Genomic DNA, 7308 nt, shown 5'->3' with positions numbered 1-7308 from the left:
GACACAATTTATGGACCTGTTGGCTGTAAGGCCAAAGAGTAATTAATATACTATAAACTATAAAGGTTGGAACGCATTACAGTAGCGCTACGCTGCGCGTCGCTTCACGTCGCTAGGCGGTACCGTCGCACTACAACTGCAGCGGCAGCTCGCGTCATTTCTATAGCAGTTCGCGTGGGAGCAACATTAGAAGATGAGCGATAGTGACGAGGATTTGGTCACTATTTCTTTATTATGTGCAGAAGAAGAATTAATGAAAGACAAAAAAATTTCAAAGTTAAATAAACTTTATTCAATTAGGCTTCAACTTCTGTTCTTTTATATTACTATATAATGGTCGAAAAAAGGAGAGCTCCTGAAAAGAACATACAAGAAATACAAAAGCCAATTTTTTAAAATCAATAGAGTATTTTACAATGACTGTAATAAACAGAATAAGTTAGTTTGAAAGGGTATGCATCCAATATATTTGAATAAAATAATAATTAAATTATAAGATAAAATTCTATAGACTTAACAAATAACAGTATGCATATTGAAGCGACGCGCCGCCTGCTGTGTCGTCGTCGGTAGGTTTTTTGTATGTTTGTTACTTTCGACTAGGTGAACCGATTTTGATAATTATTTTTTTATTTGAAAGCTGGTGCTTCCATGTTCTATGTTACTAGAAATAGATCTATTAATGTTATTATTAATATGTTTATAATTTTTAGTGTATATTATATCTATCGGTTTGGAATAGTGTTTTTGAAGTCGGTTGTGTATTTGTTAAATTTTTTTAAAGGCCTAGTGAACAATGATTAGCAATATTGTATTTTGTGTAATATGAATGGCTTACAAGAACGTAAACGCTTACATACTAGTGCTATTTACACGTTATCACGGAAGAATCGTTACCTAGTGATAATTGATACTTATTTACATCGCAAATATGTAAAAGCTAATATTTTTCAGCTTTCCCGTACACGAGATATTGAAAGAAAATTGGCATCTGTGGCAGAATTTCTAACGGTCTGTAATAAAATTGCAATGCGCTTCCGTTAATTGCTGCATTTCAAAATTTAGTAGATCTACACAAATTTAGACTAATTATTAGTTAGTGTAGTTCAGATCCAATAACAATCTAAAAATAAAAATAAATTTAACAAAAGTAATATTAATGGAAGAGAATTGGCGCCAGTTGATAGCAAGAGATAGATATGAAGAAATTTACAAAACAAATAAGCATATTTATATTTCACCTCTAAAGGATTTAAGTGTTTTGGATTTAACCACATTTAATTTGACAAAAGCTGTCATACATATATAATGTGATGTCCGCTTACACTACATATACCAAAAAGATACACTGGAAAAGATATCTAACTCTAAAACAAATTTTATTTAATTCAAGGAAATCAACATTTAAATAACCAGTTTAACTACCTAATTATTTTATGTAAATAGAAATATTATATTTGAGTATTAGTTTCTCTCATTAAACCTTACCTTAACTTATTACATCCAAATCCCTTTCGAACGTAAAGAAGTCGGTAACAAATATAAACTCAAGCCAATAAATAAACATACAAACTTTCCCCTTTTTAATATGTTATTTTTGATTAAAAACGTAAAAAACCTCCGACTGAACAGATCTTGATCGGAAAATGGGACAGACTGACGAACGTAAAACTTATAGCAACCCACGTTTTTGTCTGGATTTAAAAAAATACCTAACTGCTACTCCACTGATGTCACTGTCCAAATCGGGTTCTAAATTCAAAATACGCAGATGAAATTGAAATAGTGTTTACATTGCTGCCTATTGACCAATTATATTTTAAGCAACTGTAGTAAACGCAGAAATGTATAGACATAGCAGTCGAAGGTTTTATGGTGTGATTTGTGGTATGTGGCATATTTCGGCTTTGATTTTGTATGAGGTGTCAGTCTATATGTATAGAACGTCATTTAATGTAGCTGTAGGAGCGAGTTATTAGTATATACAAAGATACTCTGTGGGAGCGAGCGCGTTTACTATGACACTGAATGTAGGATTGAGTATAATAATAAAATATCTTCATCGGCGAAAAAATATGTGATTTTTTTATGAAATTAGTAGCATCATAGAACAAGATATTACCAACAACGGTAGCTGTCATTGGCGGCTGTTTCATTGAACAGAATTCATGCTGAGAATTCCTTTGAAATGGATGTGTAGCTGTACCTACAACCAATAATATAAATTAATACAAATGTCTAATATCTAACTTGTAATGTAGCATTATAGATCGTAGAAATAGTAATGGTGAATAATAACTGTAATAAGCGTATGCCGAAAGATTCGTTCTGAAAAGAATATTTTATTTTATATAACGTAATATTAGCTCTGATAAGAACCATTTCATAATGCTGTACATCAACTCATAGAATCATACAGATCACCAGTAGTCATCTCAGTGAAGTTCAAGCATCGTACTTTCTCTCGACGACCGCAGATATACTCACGTGACCAGTCATATGCTCCGCGTTACACAACCGCACAGCAAGGCCGAGCGTCCTCGAATGACGCGTCGGGACTCGGGGGTCGATCGCTATTCATGCAATTTTAATCAATGAGCGACAGAGTAGGTGCTGAATGCTCATTGACATCGTATGATCGAGGTTCGACGCGAGTTTACACAAACCGCGCTCTCTGGCCGGCTTACTGCGATAGCATTAGTTTTAGAGCGAGATAGAACACATAATATTATTCTCAATTCTTATTGAATGAAACGTTTTACTATTGGTTAAAATGTAAGCTTTAGTATTGGTGTGTATTTTCTGAACTTGTAAATATTTTTTAAGTAACATTTGTAATTGGGTAACTTGTAAGGATTTTGTATATATATCATGTAACTTTCAAATAAATCATATCTTCCACATATTCCTCACAGTCAAGCAGTTGTTTTATTTAATCGCCAAACGCTCAGTCTCTAAAGATGCTTGTTTACCAAAGATCTTAAATTTTTTACAATCCGGGATAAAGAAATAATAGCACACCATTTATATGAAGACAATTGACATTATTTAAAAAAAGCGGCATTAACCTTACGAAAAACTATTTAGACAATGGACAGGAAAATTTTTCCATCTCAACATCGTTCAGTATCTACAGCATTTTATTGCAGATGAAGCTTCTGTTACCGCAAAAATATAACGGTTTTACACAAAAAAATAAAACCGATATTATGTGCCGAGAGGGAAAACATACAGCATTGTATATGAAGAAGCAGTGTATACTTGCCATCTAATTACGGTCTATGTTCTCTGTGGAGTATGTTATCTAAGCTCTCATGTGTCAAAATGTCATCGAATGTCAATCCAGCTAGGACACGGGTAACCGTTGTCACTTTGAATATCATAGGTAGTCTTCATCAGGAAGGACTTCCTGCAATGCTGTATGTTTTCCCTCTCGGCACATAATATCGGTTTTATTTTTTGTGTAAAACCGTTATATTGATGTGCCTCCGGAAAACATACAGCATTGTATATGAAGACGTGTTTGTTATCTGCTGGTGAAATATGTAGGTGTATATATATGTATATAAACACAACGCTATGATGAATAGTTAAATGTGAATAATAAAATTTAATCTGATATATAATTGTTAAAACTTTTTATTTTTAATTACTCTACAAATCACTTAATTATTAATACTTATTTAAATCAAAAATTCATACTGATGTGAATGTATTGAAAAAAGAATTATGATCATTTTTAGATACTTTAATTACTTTACAGTAATAATTAAAAAATGTACTGGATGATTTCCAGTTACCCCGTTCTAATATATTATCTAAGGGTTGATTATCTAGCCACCCCAGAGAAGCTACAGCTGACCTACAACTCCCTGGGGAAGCATCAATGCCACTGTCTTTAAGAACTGTGCGTACCCAATTGCCTATTACAGTGCGGGAAGCACTTTTTACCTTATTACAAATTGTAATGAAGAGGTTGTCTTAGTCTGTAATATCAGACCTTCTTTGTTTGGTTTTCTCTATTAAACGCCTAATTAAACTAACTGGGCAGATGTTCTTGTCAGGGTGTTCAGACAGCTTCCAAGCAGATTAGCGGCAGTCATGTTTGTCAGTCTTTGACCCAAATGCTGGTATTAAATAGATGGTTTGTCCGTTATCAAGTTAGTTATCTTTGGAAACTCGCAATAAGGTAAGATCGTGGACTCTACGTCCAGAAGCTAGTAATAAAACTGTTGCTGTTCTACGCGATATTTCAAAGAGTGTATCTTTAGGTGGATTAGCTGAAAGCCATTCCAGAATGACTGTCGGGTCCCAAGTAACAAATGATCTAACAGATTTTGGTTTAGGTACCCCAATTGCTTTAAGAGCATGTTTTAAGATGAAGTTTGTAAATGTTTGTTGTTCTACATAAGGTCCACAGAAAGTTAATACAGCCGACTTATAAACGAGAATAGTGCTATAAGATAAGTTTTCCTCAAGGAAAAGATTGATTAAGAATTTCGCAATGTCAGCGGGGTTAGGTGCTTTTGGATTTACTTGAGTACTGTTACACCATTTCAACCATCTCTTAATTGCAGGTAGATATGTTGTTAAACTAGACTTTCACCAGCTTTTTCTCAGCAGCTCTTTCTCTTGTGGAGACCACTCTTTTATTTGGGAAGCCCACCCCCAATTTTCCAAACTTTCAAGGTTAATAGATGTACTTGTGGAGGTGGCTGTGATGTTGTCATATCGATCATTGTTTCCGATAAGTTCTGAATCTCGTGTGGGTGATCCAACGCTCTGGACTTCAGATCTTGCAACCAGAAAACTTGAGGCCACTCCGGTGCCACAATTAAATAAGTACCCGTCGCGCTGTTTAGGTGTGTCAGAACTCTGGGTAATAGGCTCGGCGGGGGGAATACCCACGCCAGTTGGTGTTGCCATGGTCTGCTGAAGGCATCTATATAGCTTGGTGATCGATCTCTGTAATCTATTGATACGTAGTTTCTTACTACAGCACTTCGTTGGGAAGCAAACAGATCTATTTCCAGACGACCCCATTTCCGAAATACTTCTACAATTGCTTGCGGTAAGAGATGCCATTCCGCAACTTCTTTCCCTCGTGACAGTCTGTCTGCAATTGTGCTGTACCTCCCTGGTAGATAAAAAGCCGATAGAGTTATTTTGAATTGGTCTGTAAGGGTTAGAAGTTGGTAGGTCAAACTTAATAGAGTCAACGATCTTGTTCCGCCCTCTTTTCGAATATATGCTATTAAAGTTCGATTGTCCGATTGGATGAGTACGTGGGATTTGCTTAACGCTGCAGCGTTTGTTCTGATCGTTGCTATTACTGCATACAGCTCTTTTTTGTTGCTGTGCCATCTTCGTTGCCGAGGAGACCACGTCCCCAACATTAGACGACCATTTAGATGAGCACCCCAACCCAAATCCGAAGCGTCCGTCGCTAGGAAATGAGTGGCAGGCTTTTTGTGTATTACCGAAGAGTGACGTGTGGCGCCGAGCCACCACCTCATCTCTTGATACACCTCGTCGGGAATAAGTTGTCTCTGTCGTTGTTGCCTCTTGTTGAAATGCTGAAGAAATATTTGTGCTTTCCGACAGTGTAACCTGCCTCGGGGTATGACAAAGCTGGCGAAGTTTAGCTGTCCAATTAAACTTTGTAGGTCGCGAAGCGTGATCTGGCTTCTTAATAACGATCGATCTATGGTTGCTTTGAGACTCTGTATCCTCTTTTCTGGCAATGACATTCTGTTCCTCGCGGTTTGCCAGTGGATACCCAGATATTCTAAGTCTTGAGTCGGAGTTAAGATCGATTTTTGATAATTGAGGCTCCAGCCCAGGTATTCCAAGTGCCTCACGGCCGCCGAGGCCTGAAGACATAAATTGGACTGGTCTTGGTTGACCAGAAGGTAATCGTCGAGGTATACTAGTACTCGACATCCCTTCGCACGCAGGGTCTCCGCGACCCAGCATGTTATGGAAGAGAAAAGATGTGGTGCTGAGGCCAGGCCAAAAGGCAGACATGTCATCTCGTACAGCTGACCTAGGTAACTGATTCGAAGGGTAATGAGATTTTGCTGCAGCCACATGGAAGTATGCCTGAGAAATGTCTAATTTTATCATCCAGTCTCCCGGTTGGAGAAAATCTGGCACTGAACTGTGAGAAATAAGGCGAAAATGCTTTATCCTTACGAATTTGTTTAATTCTCGTAGATCGAAAATGGGTCGCATTGACCCGTCGCTTTTCTTCCGCAGAAATAGCTTGGAGATAAAACTGGGCGTTTCTTTTGTAACAGGCTGCAGTATTCTTTGATCCAAGAGGTCTTGCACTATTTGAGTCATTGCCGGTGACGATTTGGTTGCAAATCGATTCACAATGAGTCTTGTTGGCATTATTAGAGGAGGTTTCTTGTAAAACGGTATTCGAAACCCAGTTGTTGCAGATATTATAAATTTGTTCGCGCCAAGCGCCTGCCAACGATTTTTGAACGATTTTAGCCGACCTCCCCTGAATTGTGTCGGATAGTCATTTTTTCTTGTTTTTATTTCGAAAGGACGGGTTTCCCTGTTGTTTGTAAGCGTCAGTCTTTCCTTTATAGGTTTGTTTAGATTTTTTGTGGGTGCTTTGAAAATAATTTTTTTGCTCAATCACGTCTGTGGGTTTCGCATTGATATTTGTATTTGATGAAGACGCACATTGTTGATGCATAATTAAATTTGTAAGGAAACTGACCTGTTCGTATAACGCGTCGATCCGGGGATCGACGGTTACCTGAGCATCTAGTTTAGATCTCTTGCGTGGAGGTTCCTCTTCGTCTGACGCACTTGACGAACTGCTGGAGCACGAGGAGTCCTCCTTCCCTTGTCCCCTCTCGATCGTCGGTGAATTAGAAACGATGGGTCGGTTTGCCTCGATGGCTTCATCGACCTCGCTAGGCGCGTGATTCATTACGGTAGATTTCCGGTATAAGAACACGCACTTAATCTACTCTCATAGGTGTTTCTAGGTATAAACGAAAATGTAGCAGTAAAGTTAAATTTTGTTCGTCAAGTACGGTATATGATGCGTATGACTGAAGAGTTTAACGATTAGTAGAAAAAGTGTAGATATTGTTAACAGATCATTGTATCAGCTATAATGTATGTGTCGAAGAAGTTGAAATAGAAATCACCATTCAAAAGACAAGTTTATACCCGGAAATTTTTTATTTTCTTTATTTAATTTTTTATATTATGATATCTTTTAAACACTTTAATAAATTAATTAATGGGTGCTATAATAAAATTAAATATAATCGAAAATAT

Source organism: Leptidea sinapis, chromosome 11 (assembly GCF_905404315.1).
Source record: "Leptidea sinapis chromosome 11, ilLepSina1.1, whole genome shotgun sequence".
Taxonomy (NCBI): domain Eukaryota; kingdom Metazoa; phylum Arthropoda; class Insecta; order Lepidoptera; family Pieridae; genus Leptidea; species Leptidea sinapis.
The sequence above is the reverse complement of the archived record's forward strand: the minus strand, read 5'-3'. Positions refer to the sequence as shown.